Source organism: Channa argus, chromosome 22 (genome assembly GCF_033026475.1).
Source record: "Channa argus isolate prfri chromosome 22, Channa argus male v1.0, whole genome shotgun sequence".
Lineage (NCBI taxonomy): Eukaryota > Metazoa > Chordata > Actinopteri > Anabantiformes > Channidae > Channa > Channa argus.
This window is the reverse complement of record NC_090218.1, coordinates 9,394,632-9,415,766: the sequence shown is the minus strand read 5'-3', so window position 1 is coordinate 9,415,766 and position 21,135 is coordinate 9,394,632. Positions and strand designations below refer to the sequence as shown.

The 21,135-nt window shown below is 35.9% G+C and overlaps 3 long non-coding RNA genes across 4 annotated transcripts; 2 read left to right on the top strand and 1 right to left on the bottom strand.

Annotated features, from left to right (window-relative positions):
• Positions 1-134: 134 nt before the first annotated feature.
• LOC137108115 (uncharacterized) lies at positions 135-20,703 on the bottom strand. The gene is made up of 4 exons (XR_010912149.1): positions 19,718-20,703; positions 19,089-19,247; positions 17,585-17,722; positions 135-227 (listed from the first exon to the last, which is right to left on the bottom strand). It is a non-coding gene; the product is annotated as an uncharacterized lncRNA (long non-coding RNA).
• On the top strand, positions 3,690-9,336 carry LOC137108113 (uncharacterized). Its single transcript, XR_010912146.1, has 6 exons — positions 3,690-3,767; positions 4,011-4,068; positions 4,475-4,795; positions 5,262-5,528; positions 7,976-8,113; positions 8,991-9,336. It is a non-coding gene; the product is annotated as an uncharacterized lncRNA (long non-coding RNA).
• Positions 13,551-17,567, top strand: LOC137108114 (uncharacterized). 2 transcript variants are annotated; one of them, XR_010912148.1, is made up of 7 exons: positions 13,551-14,082; positions 14,435-14,487; positions 14,773-14,830; positions 15,069-15,386; positions 15,920-16,186; positions 16,633-16,764; positions 17,006-17,567. It is a non-coding gene; the product is annotated as an uncharacterized lncRNA (long non-coding RNA). The 2 variants fall into 2 exon arrangements; XR_010912147.1 differs by having other exon boundaries at positions 14,435-14,513.
• Positions 20,704-21,135: the final 432 nt, after the last annotated feature.

Here is a 21,135-nt window from a genome sequence, read left to right as displayed (position 1 = left end):
GAGTACCGCGTCCTTTAGCTACAACGATAAACGTCATTAGCTTTTATGGCAACAAGTTTGTTAGCTGACATGATGAACAAAGGTCACAATTTCACATTAAGTAGTCACTTACTGTCCCCAATGACTTGACTTACCGGGAGGTTGGGTGGGAGGACCGACACCTATGAAGCGTAAAGACTGACGGCAACGTTAGCTTCCATCGGCGGGTGACTGAAGGAGTTTAGCGTCTGTCAAAAAAACAAATCCTCCTTTTCATCCTTGAACGTAATTTAGTCGAGTTACCGACATGCGCTGAATTAAAACTGAACATGTCATGTTACACTAAAAATACTACAGCAGTGTAGTGTGGATTCAAATTATAAAACATACTAGAAGTACTTCATACACAAAGTTACACAGTAACCAGCAATATTATCAACTTTTTATCCTCATCGTTTGTGTAGCAAGCAGTACTCGCTGCTTGGTTACGTCACATTGTAACTTCTGCGCTGCCAAGCAATAGGAACTAACGTCTGCCAATGATACGTAACGTCATTTGTTCAGGCCTGTTCCAGTATTGTCACGATAATATTTCTATGCTTCTGAAATAGTTTAATCTTTAACACCTAAGAAGATGACAGACTGAAGTGTTTGCAGGCAACATGTTTTCAGTTTTTCTTTTTGAAACAATACTTTCAATGCTCTGCCCGAAGCAAAAGACGTTACAGCTCAGGGTTTGATTGGCAAACTCCCAACAAACAACACGTGGTGATTGGCCTCACACGTTAATGACGTAAGAGGTTAATTTGCAGCAGATATCATCGGATTTCTTCTGCTCACGTCTCTTCCTACAATGTACTTCATGAGCCAAGGTTGTGGCAAAATGTTCCCTCGTGCCATCCGTCTTTCTTAGCGGAAACTCCACCAATGAATGTGAATTTATTATGTTGATTAATATCTTTGTTTGACTTTGACATTGGATTGGATCCTTTACACCCACTTGTAACTAACCCCCAGCAGAGCTGGCCTACGTCATAGGTAACATACTGTAGCACTGTTGGTGCTGTCGAAGTTGTCTCATAGCTTTCAGTTACTGACTCACTCTGACAAGCAAACACTGAGCAACAAGATTCTTTACAATTTTTTTTTTTTTACATTTTTTTAAGCAACAGCTGTCACAAGGTGATTTAGGCTGGCAAAACTTTTTTTAAAAAAGGACATGAAATCCTGAAGGGACTGTTTGTCTTTCAGAACCAGCTGTGTCCCAGATGTGTGTGTCACCAGAACAGATGAACGTCAGATGCTCCTCTAAGGGAGAAGGAGTAGAGTTAAGTATGAAGTTGGCCGGTCAGTTACCGCTGCCTAAAGGGGAAAAGAGCCCGTCTCCAAGAAACTGGACAACAAACAGACTGTCAATGGCTGAGAGTCCAGATAAACAAGACAAATCTAGTGTTTCAGAACTTACCATCAGCTTACATAGTCAGCTGACTGGAAGCCCGAAAAAAAAGCTGTCACAAGGTGTTTTAGCCTGGCACAAATTTTTTTTTCAAACATACCGTCACTGGCTGAGGGTCACAACAGTTACTAGGGGTAAGAGAAAGATATTCTTGCATGTGTTATAAAAGGTAGGTCACAATCAGTGAACCAAGTTTTGGGTTATTTCTCTCCACATTTCAGATAGGTGTTGAATTACATTCATTTAATATAGGAATTTGTGGGCATTTGTGTCTAAAAAAATACCCATGCTTATTTGTGATTTACCTTTTGTCGTCTGTGTTGTAAGTGTGGTATTGTAGTATAGTAGTATTGACACCTGGGGGGATGCAAGAAATTAATGCCGTTACAAATAAAACGTTCAGTAGGTAGTAACCTGTAAGATGTGGTGTAATGATCATTTATGACAACAAGATGGAGCCAAACTTCTTTGTGTAACTACAGAAAAGTTTTAAAACAATACTTTCTGCCCATATCCACAAGGTGGAAGCTTAACTGAACAACTTGCGCTGCCTTAAAACTCCAATTTGCATTTTAAAGTCTTAATGACAACCAGTCATGCACCACTTTGGATGGCATCTCTTTTTAAATAGACGTTATTTTGTTCATTTTACTTTTATCCTTTATTTTGTGTGTATTCTAAGTTTAATCAATTCAGTTTTACTGTGACTGTGTATTGTGGTCTGAGTTCTAGCAGAAAGCATTTCACTACCAGTACTTACCCAGTGCATTTGATTCACTACTTTTTGTTATGTTACAGCCTCATTTCAAAATGGATTAAATTCATTATTTTCCTCAAAATTCTACAAACAGTTTCCCTGCTGTGGAAGAAGTGAACTGGTAAATTTACTACATGGGCAGATGTGTAATACTTTTCTCTCAAGTCTTTTAATCTTAACCTTTACCGGGGCCAAACGTGGTAACTAGATCTATTTGCAAACTTTGGTACTAAACACAAAGCAATGGCTAAAATTAGTAAAGCTTTTTAGTCGCAAATGTGTTTATTCCGTGGCATATTGTTTAGTATTTCATAGGGATGGATATTTGCTCTGAAACTGAATCTCTAAACAGCTCTGATGATACTCTGACCATGTCACACTGAATTAATAAACACACTCAGAACAGTCAGCTTGGCTAATAGTTCGGTAATCTGCATATAGTTAAAGCCAATGTCATGACTCAAGATGGCTGCTATAGTCAGCTGTTATCTACTTTAAAAAATACCAGTTTTGTGCATTTTTTACTAAGTAGTTTTCCAATAAATAGACATTTTACACACTGTGTGACCCTAACTGAACAACATAAAACAAGTAGCAACTGTTTACATGTAATATTCGGATGTTATTAAGAACAGGAGCAACAAAGATTGATCTCAACATCGATTCACAGTCTGGGCCACAGAGTCTCTCTTTCACAGTAACATGACCTCCTTTCCTCCTTTTTCTCATGTAGTGTGTGTGTGTTGCACAGTGAAGAAAGACAGAGATGCTCCTGCCCCTCACACAAAGGCTCAGAGAAACATAACTTCTGGACTGGAACTAGAGAAATGTATTATAGATTAATGCCTAATCAGAAACTGAGTTGGTGAGATAAACTGTGCCTGTTAAGAAGCAACAATAAAAAGGAATAATAGCAGTGAGAAAAGAAAAAAAAAAAGTTATAACACTATATAACACTGGTGGACTTAATGTTACTGAGGACAGGGGTCAGGATGGTCACTCTGAACCATCTGCAGCTACACAGCTTCATACACAGCAAAATGAAATAAACCGTGTGCAGAGGTGGTACAGTACATACTGCACAAACCTAATTACTAAAGGTTAAATTATTGTCCTATAAGAAGTACCAAGTACAACATCAAGTACCACTTTTACTGAAGTATAGGTACTGTACAAAGCAGATTATTTACATTTTACTTCAAGTACAAAAGTACTCAACTAAGAAAACACATCATAAACAATACGGATTATGGTAATTGTGGCAAAACATATTAAGTAATTAGTGAAATCTAAGAGTCTAAGAAATGAGAAAAGAAAGTTCAAAAGTTCTCGTTGAAATAACAATTTAACAAATCATAGTTTGCAGTTTGTCTCAATTCAGATGAAGCTTGGCAAGTTTCTCCCCCCCCCCCCCCCCCCCCAAAAAAAGGCTACAAAGTACATACAAATTTGTTTAGTGCTACAATAGAAGTGAACAGCTTCCTTATTCTTGTCACACAGCAAGACAAGACCAGTAGAGTACTGTCATACTGAAAATTCACAGGTCATCCACAAAGACGACATCATTGGTAAAGAGTAAGTGATAGTTTAAAACTTTTTTCTATTAATTGCTAACAAAATGTGCAGAAAAAGTACCGTATTTAATTAGTTGCTGAGTTTTATCATTTCTGAAATATATAATTTGGGTCATTAAAACTGTATTCTAATTACACTGATTCTACAGACATGGTATCTTTTATGGCCAAGTGTAATTTTAAACTCTTCTTTTGTAGAATTTTTGTCCAATGTTCTTAAAAAAAACTGATTGTGTTCCAACAGAAAATTATTTTCTTCTACATAATAATCACAGCTCTTCCAACAACAGCTCTGACAAAAGGTAGATTTTAATTTTATAGTTTAAAGTATTTGGTCATAGAGCAAAATCAGTTATTGTGTGATAATAGCAATAGTTATTACATTTTAGATTTTCAAGACTTATCTGCTCCTGTACATGACAATTGTATAATTTACATACATGCTATGTCAATAAGAGTTAGAACTAAGCAACAATTAATTGCAATGAGTTAGAAATAGTTAAACACTCACCTTAGTACATCTATGGATATGGAGTTAGTGATTTGTTGATGGTCAAAAGTACGAGAAAATAATCACATTTAGTAGTTTGCAAATTTCCCCCCAAATATTTTGCAACATGTTTTTTTCACTTTTATATCGAAATGAAATTGTTACATTCTATAATACAGCAATTGTTTTTAATTGTATTATGTTTTCAATTCTATCAGAGACGTTGGAATGCAAATTGTTTCAACATACTGCACCTCAGCAGTGTACGGGAAAACTTGGTGAACCACTGAGCTTTTACCTGCCGACTAATATAAATGAAAAGAAATATCTGAAAAAGGACAGTAAACCAATTTTACATGTTGCCAATAACAAGACCGTGGATAGGAATAAAGAATACAGTAATTGGTCTGCATCAATCAGAAATGGAACATTTCAGCTTAACATAGCAACAAAGAAGGACTCTGGAGATTACAAGCTGGAAACATTTACCTCTGATGGTAAATTACTGCACACAGTCAACTTCCATCTAGAAATCCTAGGTAAGTCCAACATGTTAAACATTTACAATTATTTTCTTTCCAATGCAGATTTAGAAAATAATCAACAAGTTATAAAGATTTAAATGTAGCAACTTCCATATTTTGTGATCTTTATTTCAATTACTTTTACAAATAAATGTACAATTCTGACTTTCATTTTGCATTACAAATATTACATTTTTGATGTTTTCTCCTTGACTTAGATTTTTACTACCTTGTACCTCACTTGTAAGTCGCTTTGGATAAAAGCGTCTGCTAAATGACTAAATGTAAATGTAAATGTGATTATTAATTCTGAGTGCTTGTTTTTCCCCAATGTGGGCGGCTCTGAAACATACATAAACTGAAATATTTTTGCATGTCAGTTTGATAAAAGTGATGATAGGTGAATGAAAGTTACCAGTGTTCCATGGAAAAATAGGAATTCAAATAAATATACATGACGACATTTGGATTTGTCTTCCAGCTCCAGTGTCACAGCCAACTGTGTCTCAGATGTGTTTGTCACCAGAACAGATGAGAGTCAACTGCTCCTCTCAGGGAGATAAAGTAGAGCTCACATTGGTTTTGGATCATAACATCCTGATGCAGACGAGAACTACGAGTATAGATGAAAACCACAAACCAAATGTTACCATCAACTTACACGGTCAGCTCACGGGAAACTTGACGTGTACGGTTCAAAACAATGTCAGCAGAGAAGACACAGTTATCCAACTGACAACATGTAAAGGTTTAATATCATATTTCTTTATTGATATCTCTTCACTGCTATGTGAATTATGTGGTAAAAAGTAGAGAATTCTTTCTAATACCATAATATATATAGCATAATCAGTTAGGACACATGTTCCATCATCAACAGATGTAACGGTCAAAAAATGTATAAAAAGAAAGGTGTAGTAAAATAATGTACTAATTATTTGAGTGTTAATGTTTCGGGTGTATACTAATCAGCCATAAAAGGCCAAATTCTGATGGCTAGATGACTGGAGCAACTTAGAAAACTGAATTTCAAATCCAAAATGACAACTCTTGTTGGATGTTCCCAGCCTGCAGTTGGTGGAACTAGGGCTGAAACGATTCCTCTGGATACTCAAGTAACTCAATTAAGACAATGTCAGTTGTACATTTGCACGTTAAAGTGTCAAGGCGTAAAAATGCTACACGAATTAATGAAATGATTAAAACACTCGTTAACCAATCAGACACCACAACAAGCTTGTTGGTTAATTAGTAACCGATATGAACACGTTAGCTTACATCCACTTAAAGCTGGAACTTATAAAAAGCTGGACTGTTCAACCTAATGTGCCACAGGATCTGGTTATTGGTGATAAGGACGAATAAGGATAAGGACTATAGGATTATTGGGAGGCTGTGTTTTGTGCAGCTGTTGAAATGTAGTGCAGACACGAGTTTATGTTATGTCGCCAGTCCTCACTGATACACTTAATGTAGTGGACAAAATAATAGAAAAAAAAAAAATTTTTACAAAATGCTTCATAACATGCAGTTGCAGCCAAATAACCAAACTTAACATCGGATTCTACTCTAGCTGGTATAACCATGTGTTATGCTCTCGATTCCTCATCTTTCAGCTCTGCAGATGTAGGTACAGAAACAGGTTAAAAGTAGGAGGTGGGTTATTTCTCTTAAAGCATTTCACTGCTTCAAACAGAGCTCAACAGACTAAAGATTTGATTGTGACTACGAAGTGATCTAGAAATCTGCTGATAATGTGAATACGAATTAAAACAGTTAAACCGATATTTTTCGTGATGCAGTATTTAAACTAAGGGAAGCTGAACTGACCGAGTGAATATTGCACCATATTCCTTTAAATTAAATGGAACAAGCTTTAATTATATTATGGAGAGACTTTGTATTCGTCAATAAAACATACTTTGAACTATTATGTTGTAATATAAATGATTAATTACTTGATTAATATAAACAAGAGCTTAATGGGAAAAATTAATCACCAAAACACACTGAAGCTGATCTTCACAAAATGTGACTCAGCACAGCTTTACTTGTTGTTTTGTACATAGCAGATCGGACACCGTCTCACAAACACATCTAGATTGTAACATAGTTCTTTGGCTTTATTAGGTTGCTGTGGCTACTACACTTTGACAGAATGGATGTGTGTCCCCAGATTGACAGGAGAGGCGGACATTTTAATGCACAGCCGTGGTATCTTCAATTCTTTGAATTTACTGTGTCACTATAATCATACTGTCGCCTTACAAGCCTCAACACTTCTCTGTACAGCAAATAGATCGAGTGTTGCACAGAGACCCACAAGTTTCTGCAGTAACACAAATCAACTTTGTTCAGGATTTGGCTCAGTCCATTGCTTTATTTAGAAATTCAGCATATTGTTTCCCCTAGAGAGTTTCTGTCCTTTTGAGTGTTTCTTTAAAGAATTCTTAGTTTTGTTGTCTAAACATTATAATATTAGCAGAAATGTAAGTGGACGGTTCTTATTATTCTGTACATCGTATCTGTATGATGTAAGATTGAAACTTACATCACTGCAGTAAATGAATATAAGGCAGAAGGGGACTGTTAAGCGGCTTAGCCAGTGGTGGATGTTACCAATCGTTTTTTGGCCAAAACTGGCATCGATAAAAACGATAAGACCTTCCCAGGTTGGGTAATCTTTATTTCAGGGAGAGCAGTGGGGTGGAGCCCAACCCAAACTCAGTACAACCCTATAATAATAATAATAATAATAATAATAATAACGATAATAAGCGAACTCAACTAGGAATGGTTTAGAAAGCCGTGCATGTCTCCAAATATAAATATCATTCAAAACTTGTAGATAGATTCAAAGAAGGCTGTACATGGCAGAAAACCAATCAAGCAGACTGTTTACAATAACGCCATAAAGAATGGGGTAATATTACACCGGAAAAGGGAGGACATGCAAAGTATGAGAACATTTCCTACAGGGGGATGCAAACTTTTGCAATGATATAATTTTTATTAACCATAACTTTCTTTTTATACACTCCTTGATAATTTTTCAAGATTTTTCTAGAGGATGAAGGAACTTCAGTGGTAGCTGAATGTGTGTTAAATATGTTGCTGGTAAAACAAAAATAAAAAATGGTTTTACTCTTTTGTCATTCTCAATATCTCATTTGGGTTCATGTTTGTTTTTTATAGGTTCCATTTCTCCCCCCTCTCTTGTGACTGTGACTGTGGCTATGATATTAAGTGCTGCAACACTGCTTCTCATTTTGGGTTTAATTCTTGGCATCAAACATTTTAATAAGAAAAAAACACCTGTGACTCTGAATGAAGGTAAGAGAAAGACATTTTTTCAATTCACATGCTGCATCTAGTCTTCATTTATAATAGAACCATCTCAATATAATGCCCCCCAGTACAACTCCACCAACTATGACCTGAATAATAACCACATAGATTTATCACCTTTCTGAAATTAATAAAAATAAATAAACCATTGAAAATCAACTTATTTAGCCCTCTGCAGGTGACTTTGTATCAATTTCAGTTTGTATCAATTTAGGCAGATTGATTACAAATGAGAAGGCATCTTTAGTCTAGATATGTCTGATTTAACTGCTGTTAACAGCTCAGTCTCTTCACAAGCACTGATTTACAAAACTAAACAACCAAGGAGACTGATCTCTCTCACTGTCAAACCAACGTTGATTCAACATGTTGAATAATCTGAAAAGCAACCAACAGCAGTCTGTCTAGTTTCCTGTGAACATAATGAGATTATGTTGACATTTAGCGTAAATTTCTTGCCTGAGTCTAACCAGATACAGGACTCAAAAACTGAACTGGGGTCTTTGGCTTGACAGTCCTATGCTTTGTACATGTGCCACCCTCCTAAACCACCTCCTGGCAGCTGCCTCACCCTTAATAAAACTACTGTTTCATTCATTCAAAAAATACATTGCATTGAAACACAATGATTACATTTTTACATTAGCTACAAAAATGTAATCACATTTCAGGTTTAGTTGTAAGAGAACGTAATGTTTTTAGGAGGATGGGTCGGTGTAAGAGAAGATGCTAGAAGGCTATGGAACACAATATATTTTCAACTTCCTACACCTGAATTGAAAACTATTGATACACCTTAAAGTTCAATATACTGAAAAGCCCTATATCAGATCCATTTTTAGTGTGTTTTTACTTTTTTCAGATAACACTGATGAAGTTGTCTACTCAGATGTTAGAGTGAAGCCTACAAAGGAAACCAGACCCAACAAACATTAAAATGCAACTTAATTTAGAATCAGGAATGTAAAATAGCTTGTCAAGTAGATTTTCACACAAGTAATTTTTACTATTTTCCTGTTCCTGTTTGCAAAGCATAAACAAATTACAGTTATCAATGTAAATCTGTGACATTTGAAAGCATGTTAGACTTAAGGCAGAATATCTGTATTTGACTTGCATCAAAGTGTAAAGGTTCATCTTGTAAAGTCACCAATGAGAATATATTGCAGTATGTATATTAAACTTTTGAAATCCTCTTGACTTTTCTTTTAAAGTTGTGTTTTTTTTTTTATACGAGAAACTCAAACTTATTTTCTAAATGATTGATTTTTCCATCCCGTAGAATTCATTTTCAAAAATATCATGTTTTTTAATTAAGCATATTGAGGCATGACAGTAAAGTTACACTTACTTACAACAAAGGTCATAAACAAAATAAACCCATTAAGTATGGATGTGATTAGTTTGACCTCATGGAATAATCAAAGTCAAACACAAAGTTAAAGCTAAATACTGTTCTGTTAGTCTTTCCTGTTTTGCCTGCTCTAACTGTAAACCACAAATAAGACACTGAATACATAAAGTAGCACAGAGGTTATAGTAAATACAAACAATATATATATATATATATACACATTACATAAAAATACTGCACATCTCCAGGGCTTGAGCGAGTGCTGGTGGACTCCACAGTAAAACAACTCCCCTCTCTCTAACAGCTGTAGCTGCTCAGACATGAACAACATCAGAGAGACAATAAGAAATAATCAGTAATCGGCCAGAATGTAATCGGTGACTTTACCGTTATAGAGTTAGTACAAAAATGATGTTAAGCTCCACATATGTTTAAGAAAAATAGCGTTTATAATAATCTTTCCTACAGCAGAAAGTATAGAAAAAATCTGTAGACATCTGTAATAGCTCTGGTTTCTAGACATATTCTCACACATGAGAACAAGTGTTGCAGACCAGATTCTTTATATAAGCAGTTTTTATCAGGATACTACATGAATCTTAGTATGTTTATAACCAAGATAACCACAAAGAAATACAAATTAGGTTTGTTTTTTTTAAATCACAAAAAAAACAAACAAAAAAAACTGTACAATTAACACATTACAAAACATAACAGCTAGAGACAAAGACAAAAAGACAAGACATGTGACCAATGTAGAAAGTGCATTTGCTTGTGACAGTGCATCAGCAATGAAGGATTGAGGGGAACAAGTGAAGAGACAAAAGGTTGAGGGAATAGAGAAGGAATGTACAGGACAGGAATATACATACTAAGAGTAGAAACAAGTTCAAAGCATGTATATTGTATAATTATGATTTTATGATAGCATGAGGAAAATATACAGTAATAATACATTCAAATGAACTGAAACATAACAAAAACAACTACCCAAGTCTACCAAAAACAATAGTAGTACTTCAATAGTACTTAACAACTTTAAGTATTCTCCACACACACACACACACACACACACACACACACACACACACACACACACACACAGGAAGACAAAAAATAATGCTGACATGACGTCAGTGGAAAATTGAAAGTCAGTCACTAAGCCACAAACAAGACATCGTATTGTTTGTGGCTTAGTGACTGAATAGTGATATTTTTGAAATTACATCTACTTACTGCCGATCTTAAAATGTGCAGAAAAGGCAAAGCATTTAATTAGCTTTAGCAAAAAGTAAACAATTACAAATTGGGAATAAAATAGCATTAGAGCAAAGTACTGAACCTCAACAGGACATGTTTGAGGTGCTCCTACAAAAAGTAGCAAGGCATGTAGGGTGGAGAAACATGAGGGGAGCTGTAATGCAAAAGTTGCATGTAAAATGCTTTACCCTCATTAAAAACATTACATAAAGCTCCCCGCAACTCCCAAAACTGGTTCTGTTCACATTAGGCCATTAAGATATATATTGATCATTTTGAAACTAAAGATGGAGCCAAAGTTGTATTGAAACTAGTCCACGTACAAAACACAATGTTAAATACAAACCGACTATATCAGTAAATATGTATTTTTGACCAATTAAGAATAAGAGTGGTCATTTAGCAGATGTTTTTATCCAAAGCGACTTACAAGTAATTGGTGGACAGTAAGGATGTAGTTCATGGATAACTGCTCTACCAACTGAGCTACAGCTGCCCCCCAGTCTAAATTGTGGCCAATTTTAGAACCGTACATTAAACAATCCTTTAATATTTATAATAGCTATACAAAAATGAATTGTTATTGTTGGAAGATTTTAAACACACACTGCAGAGTTTAGTAAGTACCAAACCACTGTGCATCGTGTGAAGTTATAAATCGCAATGCATTTCCTGGCCTTTTATCATGTATGTGTCCCTGTAGCCATCAACACCAACAACCTTTTTTCTAATGCAGTACTATTTTTACTCCATGCATTTGCTTACAGTCAACAGTCACTGTGTTGAAACAAGTTTGCTACAGCAAAACCACATCTTGCTTTCGCGTCATTTTCTTTAATCTCTTATTCTTGTTTTCGCATTCAACACAACCAAAGCCTGTCATTCAGATTTAGGCAGAAACTTTGAAAGAAAAACGCACACTAGCAAATGATGTGTGTCTACAGTTAAATTTGCAAACAAACCTTTCCCATAGAATTTACACATATCCCAAATATAAAGAACTTTTTTTTGCAATAAACACATGAACATACTGAACAACTATTTATTGACATTCAGTAAATAGCAAAAAAACCATGGTTGAGCTTATTCATTGTTATATTAAAATGCTTGTAACTATTTAACATGAGTAATAACAGGTGTTTTGGTGGCATCTGGGTTTGTCTGACAGCCAGTTTTAGGCAGATGTATGCATGTGTCAAATTCATTCTATTTCCTTATGATGGATTTAACTGTACTCCAAGAGCCAAATAATACATAGGAAATGATCTTGCTATGATTTCTGATGGGAGTGTTCTTTTGTCTTAATGGTTTATATCTTGGACAGGATACTGATTCCCCAGTTTTTGAAACTTACGGATACTGGTGCATTTATATTACAATCCTATAAACATATTGTTTGCACTAAGGTGATGTACAATCATCACCTCTGTGACTTTGGATACCAATTGGCTAAATCTATGAGGATTTCATTGCTGAACGTGTTCAGGTACGATGATTAGTTAATATGAAGGGGATGAATACTGTTTTATTTAATTTCTGTTTTATATTTTTAAAATAATTTATTTCTTTGTATCTCCAAATACTTCCTTAATGTTATTTTAAAGGGGGCCTGGTGGCTCAGTGGTAGAGCGTTGAGTTAGGATGCAGAAGGCAGCCCACCCTGGGAGGGGAGAGAGACCACTCATCTCTTGCTTTTAAAAATAATTTTTTCTTCCTGCAAATAAATAATATTAGCACTGATCTACCACAGTAGCAGAAGCACAGAGCACTGAGAACAGCAAAACAGCTGTGGTTTTACCAGAATGTTTTTCACACATGCGGTGACCATATTTAAAGTGTCATTTCCCTCTAGTTACAGCCAACAACTTTTTGAAATGTAAACCGAGATAAACAAGCTACAGCACACGCTTTGGAAACAATTACTACTGTAGGTGGGTTAAACTTTAATCTCCCTCAGAATTCAGAGAAGCACATCACAGCTAAAATATAACTGTATGACATTGATGTAAATGGTACAGTTTACAGCATTAACTTTTATTCTTAAAACAGTACATTTTGTACACTATCAACATTAGACATGGACTTGATAATGACTCACATGATCAAGTTCCTCTGTCATCCCCAAATAGCACAATCTCAGTGTTTAATATATATTATGAATCACTAACTGTAGTAACCTATAAAAGGTGTAGTTGGTCTATAAAAGTGTTCCTTGCTTTTAAGCTCATCTTTAACAGCATCTATTCTTAACTATAGGTAAAAATATTTAGAAAACATCAAAGAATTGTTGATAAGAATTGTATTACTTTGAACTGTTAATACAGTCCCTGCACTGTCTGAGACATCATGTCCCATCCTCTTATCAGTACCCTCTTCTACCAGCTTTACCTGCCCAGAAGTGAGTCACTTCAGCAGCAATAGAGAGGAGGGCAGCATGTGAATGACTTTTTTGTCCCCTACAGCTTAAACAAAGTCTGTCCAACAGTGCTACAATGAATCTTTCATGAAGGTGATGAAGTCAAAACTGTTTAAGAGGAGTTGTTTTAACTGTGTGATCATTGTGGGAGTCGCCTAACACCACCTGGTGGTTAAAATGTTTTAGTGGACACGAGTCAGCATAGACACTCTAATCAGCCTTAGATTCTATGTCTCTGAGTTCCAAATTATACTGTCACTGCTAATATCTTGGTCTATTTTCATGCACTGAACAGCCAGTGAGAGTAGTTTCTTTCACAAACAGGCCAACATGTGGAACTGGCCAATAATTCAGCCAACTATCACCTTGGCACATCCCAGCCCTAACAGAGGTCAGGACAGCTCCCACACACACACACACACACACACCCTGGTGCCAAAAATAGGAGGAGGCAGAGCTCAGCTGTGACACATAGGTGGAAATTTCTTACTATGATTTTGGATGCAAGAAAACATGAGCAAGTACAAAGTCAAAGATACATACATAAAATGGTCTCCCATCAACCATCAGTATGTTAGCCAGTTGCTATAGCAACAGGAATAAATGAGCAAGTTCTGGCATAGGCTCTCTAGCAGCCTCCACACTTTACTAGCCTCCTACCCTCTACCAGCTGTACCCATCTGCATTCTAGAGAGGTCAAAGGATCAGTATTAGAAACGGATTTTAATGTTCATTTTAAACTTGACCAAGTGAGTAATATCACATTTCCTTTACACGCGTTTACACTGCTTTTCATTCCGGGAGCAACTAAGTTCGGGTTCAGCATCTTGCTCAAGGACACGTCTACATGTGACCAGAGGAGCCAGGTATCGAACCTACAACTGTGGGATTGGTGGATGACCGCTCTACCTCCTGGAGCAGGAGGTAAGAATAATTAATTTACATTAATTTATTATATTATTTATATCTATTATTTTACAGCCCAATGTGATGTACTCAGATTATGTTTTTGTCTGATAATGTCGTACTTAAAGGTGAAACTCAATTCAGAAAGCTAGTAAGGCACATGTTAACTTAAATGTCACCCACATACAGAAATCACAAAATACATCATTTAAAATGTCAAATCACACCGCGGAGACCATAAAGTTGAAAGGTTTTAAGTTTGAGAAACTACATCACATTTAAAGCCGTTTCTGCTGAATACTACATGGAGCTTAGAGATCACTAATACTTAAATTAGGTGCAAATCACTTCTTCAATTCTCCCCACACAGCAAAATAAGACGACCAAAGATACAGGGCCCTGCTGTCAGTGGAAAATTCACAGGTGAGCCACTAAGAAGACATCCTACTGTAAGTGATTGTTTTTAAATTTACATCAACAAATATAAATCTATCTTATCGCTGAAACTTACTGATATATATGTACAGATACAAATATTAAAACTAATTGTAAAGTTTAGTCTTTTTTAAAAATGTAACCAAAACCCACCTTGTAGTGCACCTAAAAAGGTTACATACAGAATCAAAAAAGTATAATTTTTTTTTATTATTAATTTACTGGGGAAGAATTGTTTAATGTTTTAATAATATCCTGACTGTCTTCCAACAGAAAATGATTGTTGTTCACTTAATCATCGCAACTTTAGCAACAGCAGCTCTGGCAAGAGGTACTTCAACAATTACATGATTAAATTATTATCAGTCACGAAAGTTAGAAACAAGTTAAAACATACTCAGTAAACCTATGACTTTAAAATGGAAACAGTCAAATAATCACATTTCACCAGTCACAATCAAGTGGCATAGCACATATAATGGGGTTCTTTCCTTCATTTAGGGGAAATTATTAAATGTATTTTTCATTTCTCTGCTGAAAAATAATGTTTGATTTTTGTTTCTTTCAAGCGGGTATGAAATGCAATTTATCGGAATCTACTGCCACTCAGCAATGTTTTGGAGCAGTTGGGGAGCCGTTGATGTTTTTTCTGCCCACAAATCCAAAAGAAACAACATATCTGAAAAGGAATACGGTTACTATTTTAAAGTTAGGCAAAAACCCATCAGTGACTACAAAGGAATACAGTAATTACTCTATATTGTTCACAAATGGAACATTTATGCTTTATAAGGCAACAACAAGAGACTCCGGAGATTATCAGCTGGAAACACATGGGCTTGATGGTCTATTAGTGCGGAAACTTGACATCCATGTAGAAATACTAGGTATGAGCAACAAAACATGTATTTCAAATAAAAAGAGATGACGGCAGTGTATAAATACAGCCATATTGAACAGTATTCATTTTATATCAAGGATATGAATACAAATTGGAAATTGGTAGTGTCAGGTACCCAAATACAGAATTTCAATATTATACATTGCTGTTATAGTTTACTACAAATATTGTAAAGCGTGTCAATTTCATTAGATTGACTACTTGTATTTTTGATGAATTACTATGTATTTTTATATATTATTTCATATAATTGTCATTAAACAGTATAAAAAAGTTTTCCCTTAATTATTTGTACATTAACCAATATGTTTTTAGAATGTGCATCAATAATAGGCGTAAGTGGTGAATTTCCTATTCTTTTTTTCCACTTACAGCTCTGAAACTGAGAATTTTGTGTGTCTACCAAATATAATCTATGTTTGATATGCTGTATGTTTTTCTACAATGGAAACAGGAAGTGAAAGATCATTTAGTACTGCATGTACAGGATATGTCATTACATTCACATTTGTGTTTCAGCTCCAGTGTCCCAACCAGTTGTGTCTCAGGTGTGTTTGTCACCAGAACAGATGACTGTCAGCTGCTTCTCTGAGGGAGATAGAGTCGAGTTCATTCTGACTTTGGACAATAACATGTTGTTAAAGACGAGAGCTGGGAGTTCAGGAAAACACCACACACCAAATGTTACCACCAGCTTACATGGTCAGCTTACAGGAAACTTAACGTGTAATGTTCAAAACAAAGTTAGCAGAGAACAAACAACCATCCACCTCACAAGCTGCAAAGGTATTATTCTTGTTGTTCTTATTGATGTAATTTTAAGGCTACTTCATTTTTAGTCAGTTTTTAAATGTATTTCTTACCGATGAAAGACAACAGATTTTTGTAGCTGTACAAATATAGGAGAGAATAGATAGATAGAAAATTCTTGGTACCCTTTGCCATCTGCAGTGCATTCAGAAAGTATTCAGACAGTATACAGACCCCCTTCACTTTCTTCACTTTGGTTATGTTGCAGCCTGATGCTACTGTTTACATTCATTTTTTCTTATTAATCTAAACTCAGTCGCCCATAATGAAAGTGAAAACCATTGTGAAATATCACAATGGCTTAAATATTCAGATCCTTTGCAACAACTATTGGAATTTAGCTAAAATGTTTAGCTGAATAGTTTCTGAATGCACTATTGTCATGTTAATATCTAATTTACACTCATGTTGGTGTTTTCTAGGTTTCATTTCTCACTACTCTCTCGTTACTGTGGGCGTGATAGCAAGTGTTGCCACGCTGCTTCTTCTTTTGGGTTTATTTCTTGCTGTCAAGCATTTAAATAAGAAAACACAACAAACAACTGTCAATGCAGGTAAGAAAAAGCCATTTCCCCAATTCCTAGTTCAGTATGCAAAACATGTACATACTTGATCATCCTCAAAATAAATCTGCAAAGAATTAACCTTATGATTATATATTTTGATTATGCAAGGTGTGTTACTCTTCACAAAATCGTGAAAAGTATTTGAAGTCTTTACCTCAACACTCTCACATATTTCTGTGTGATCACTTATCTATGTAAAATCCATTTCAAGTGTTTTTATTTCTTTCAGATAATGATGATGAAGTTGTCTACTCAGAAGTAAAAGTGACGGAAACAAGGAAAACCAGAGTTAACTTACACCAAAATGCAACTTAATTTCCTCTTCATTCAAGACTTATTTTAACCAGAACCTTGAATTAAATCAGGTATTTTTAAAGATGACATTGTTTCTCCATAAAGCCTCTATTTATGTCATCAGTGGCACCTAGTGATGTGCCGACAGTTATACAGTGAAAACTGTGAATTAAAGAAAATGTAATGTGGAAAAAAAAAAAAAATTACAATTCTCAATCACGTCTTGCAGCTATTAAAGACTCGTTTTTTTCAAGTGCATTTATGGATGTAAAAGTCCCTCAGATAGGTTTCTTAGAAGGAGGTCAAACCAAGATGAAAAATAAAGAGAAAATAAAAACTTCTACACCACATGAACTGTGTCTAACTGTGTCAGTTATTTTATCCCACTAGACATTGCGTACAGGAGGGTAAAACCTTTGATGACACCAGTCTATCAGGGCCAACACAGTGAGACATACACACACAGACAACCCTTCACTATCACACCTAGGGGCAATTTACAGTCACCACTCACCTTAACATGCTTAGCTTTAGACTGTTGGAGGAAACTGGAGACCCCAGAAGAAAACACACAGGCACCCTGAGAACCACAGTCAGCAAAAGATCCAAATCAAGGACGTTTCAACCACTCCACCACTATGCTGCGAAAGATCTGGAATATATGGTATGAACCAAGTTCAAACTGTGAAAAAGCAGTGAGTAATAGTGTTAGAAGGTAAAGTTAACATGAATGTATTAATGTTGATTTGCCACAAGATGGGGCCAAAGACCAACACAGGTGAGCAAGGATGAAGTTTCTAGTTAATGCCAAGCATATTTTTACCTCAAATGTCAAAGCATGAGAAAAACCACATTAAACTCATAACAGGTCACAAAATCAGTCTGTAATAACAACACATTAGTCTGCACATTTGTGCCAGTAGGGAATTCTTTTTTTAACTGATGTGGAAGGATCCAAGAGTCTGTAACCTTTGTTCAAAAGGAGTAGCTGAAGAAAAAACATATTACCATTTTTAGCCAGTAAGTGCAATGCTGCAATACATGTTAACCATCATCCACCAACATTTAAAACCGACTTTACACTTTGATCATATGAACCAGCACTTCTGAGTCTCCCTGCTTTCTCTGCTTGCCTCCCTCCCTCCCACTCTGTGTTTTTAATGGGGTGACTGCAGAAGAAGAAGAGGGCTTCCCTCTCTGTCTGATGTTCCTGCTTTGAGAACACGAGAATAACCGGGTTACAAATGCAGCTGTCCGATGAGTTGGACTTGATTTAGAGAATGATTCCATTTACTTTTGTCTGACTGCCTCTGCTGCCACAGCCACAGCTTTTATTCTCCTTTAAGGATTTTACTATACAGGCCTGGCACACAGTCCGATGAGAGAGTGGAATATAATTCAAGCATGAATATACTAAACCACGTTCTGAGGGTGAAGTAAGAGTATTGCCCACTTTTGTATTTTATAAAATACCCCTCGGTCTAATTCCAACAAAAGGAAAATCTTTTTATCAGTTATTATATAACTAAAAGCCTTGTGTTTGCATTTGTGTTCACTTATGTAGCAGTTTACAAAAACCAAACAGGGTACGTAAATAGAAAATACATAACTTCAACAGATAACCTGGGAATAGTGATAGCAGACATGCTTATGTAAGGTCAACTGTGCATAGATTACATATTAGTGTGAACCTACAGAGCAAGTATTTCCATATGTATTTATAGAAATGCATTAACGGCTTTTCACTGGTAATGAAAAGCCATCAACTTTTTGCAAATAAGAAAATGCAAAGAGCTTTACAGCGTAATGAGGTAGATTAATGTTAACTAGCTAACAGGATGCAGCTGAGGTTAGTTAGCCAACTAGTTAGCTTGTTAGCTAAATGAGTACCGCGTTCTTTAGCTACAACGATCAACGTCATTGGCTTTTATGGCAACAAGTTTGTTAGCTGACATGATGAACAAAGGTCACAATTTCACATTAAGAAGTCAATTATTTTCCCCAATGATTTAACTTACCGGGAGGTTGGGTGGGAGCACCGACACCTATGAAGCGTAAAGACTGACGGCAACGTTAGCTTCCATCGGCGGGTGACTGAAGGAGTTTAGCGTCGGTCAAAAAAACAAATCCTCCTTTTCATCCTTGAACGTAATTTAGTCGAAAGTTACCGACATGCGCTGAATTAAAACAGAACATAACATGTTAAACTAAAAATACTACCGCAGTGTAGTCAGGATTCAAATTATAAAACATACTAGAAGTACTTAATACACAAAGTTACACAGTAACCAGCAATATTATCAACTTTTTATCCTCAACGTTTGTGTAGCAAGCAGTACTCGCTGCTTGGTTACGTGACATTGTAACTTCTGCGCTGCCAAGCAATAGGAACTAACGTCTGCCAATGATACGTAACGTCATTTGTTCAGGCCTGTTCCAGTACTGTCACGATAATATTCCTATGCTTCTGAAATAGTTTAATCTTTAACACCTAAGAAGATGACAGACTGAAGTGTTTGCAGGCAACATGTTTTCAGTTTTGCTTTTTGAAACAATACTTTCAATGCTCTGCCCGAAGCAAAAGACGTTACAGCTCAGGGTTTGATTGGCAAACTCCCAACAAACAACACGTGATGATTGGCCTCACACTTTAATGACGTCAGAGGTCAATTTGCAGCAGATACCATCGGATTCCTTCTGCTCACGTCTCTTCCTACAATGTACTTCATGAGCCAAGGTTGTGGCAAAATGTTTCCTCGTGCCATCCAGCGTTGGTGCTGTCAAACTTGTGTCTTGAACATCGTAGTTTCCAGACACTGACTCACTCTGTAAAGCAAACATAGAAGCTCATTTTCCTTGCAGAATCAACAAGACGTGGGTTACAAAACGTGAGAGATTTAAAAAAAAAAAAAAATTTTTTTTGAAAGGACATGAAATCCTGAAGGGACTGGTTTATTTTTGTCTTCCAGAACCAGTGTCAGAGCCAGCTGTGTCCCAGATGTGTGTATCACCAGAACAGATGAAGGTCAGATGCTCCTCTAAGGGAGATGGAGTAGAGTTAGTTTGAAGTTGGCCGGTCAGTTACTGCTGCCTACAGGAGACCAGAGCCCGTCTCCAAGAAACTGGACAACAAACAGACTGTCAATGGCTGAGAATCCAGATAAACAAGACAAATCTAGTGTTTCAGAACTTACCATCAAATTACATGGTCAGCTGACTGGAAGCCTGAAAAAAAAGTTGTCACAAGGTGTTTTAGCCTGGCACAAATTTTTTTTTCAAACATACCGTCACTGGCTGAGGGTCACAACAGTTACTAGGGGTAAGAGAAAGATATTCTTGCATGTGTTATAAAAGGTAGGTCACAATCAGTGAACCAAGTTTTGGGTTATTTCTCTCCACATTTCAGATAGGTGTTGAATTACATTCATTTAATATAGGAATTTGTGGGCATTTGTGTCTAAAAACATATCCATGCTCATTTGTGATTTACCTTTCTGTTGTCTGTGTTGTAAGTGTGGTATTGTACAAAATGTGATTCTTTTGTATTGAAAAGTGTATTTTTCAAATAACATGCAAAGATGTGATTTCCTTATTTTTTTGATAAAAAGCATCTAATTAAAAGCAAAAAGAATAAAGAGCAATTAAACTCTGTTTTTCCTGTACAATTTCACTAAGTGGCTTCGGTGTCAGTAGTCTGTTAATAATTTATCAGTGTCACTCATGGATGACACCTGGGGGATGCAAGAAATTAATGCAGTTACTAATAAAACGTTCAGTAGGTAGTAACCTGTAAGCTGTGGTGTAATGATCATTTATGACAACAAGATGGAGCCAAACTTCTTTGTGTAACTATAGAAAAGTTGTAAAACAATACTTTCTGCCCATATCCACAAGGTGGAAGCATAACTGAACAACTTGCGCTGCCTTAAAACTCCAATTTGCATTTTAAAGTCTTAATGACAACCAGTCATGCACCACTTTGGATGGCATCTCTTTTTAAATACACGTTATTTATTTTGTGTGTATTCTAAGTTTAATCAATTCAGTTTTACTGTGACTGTGTAT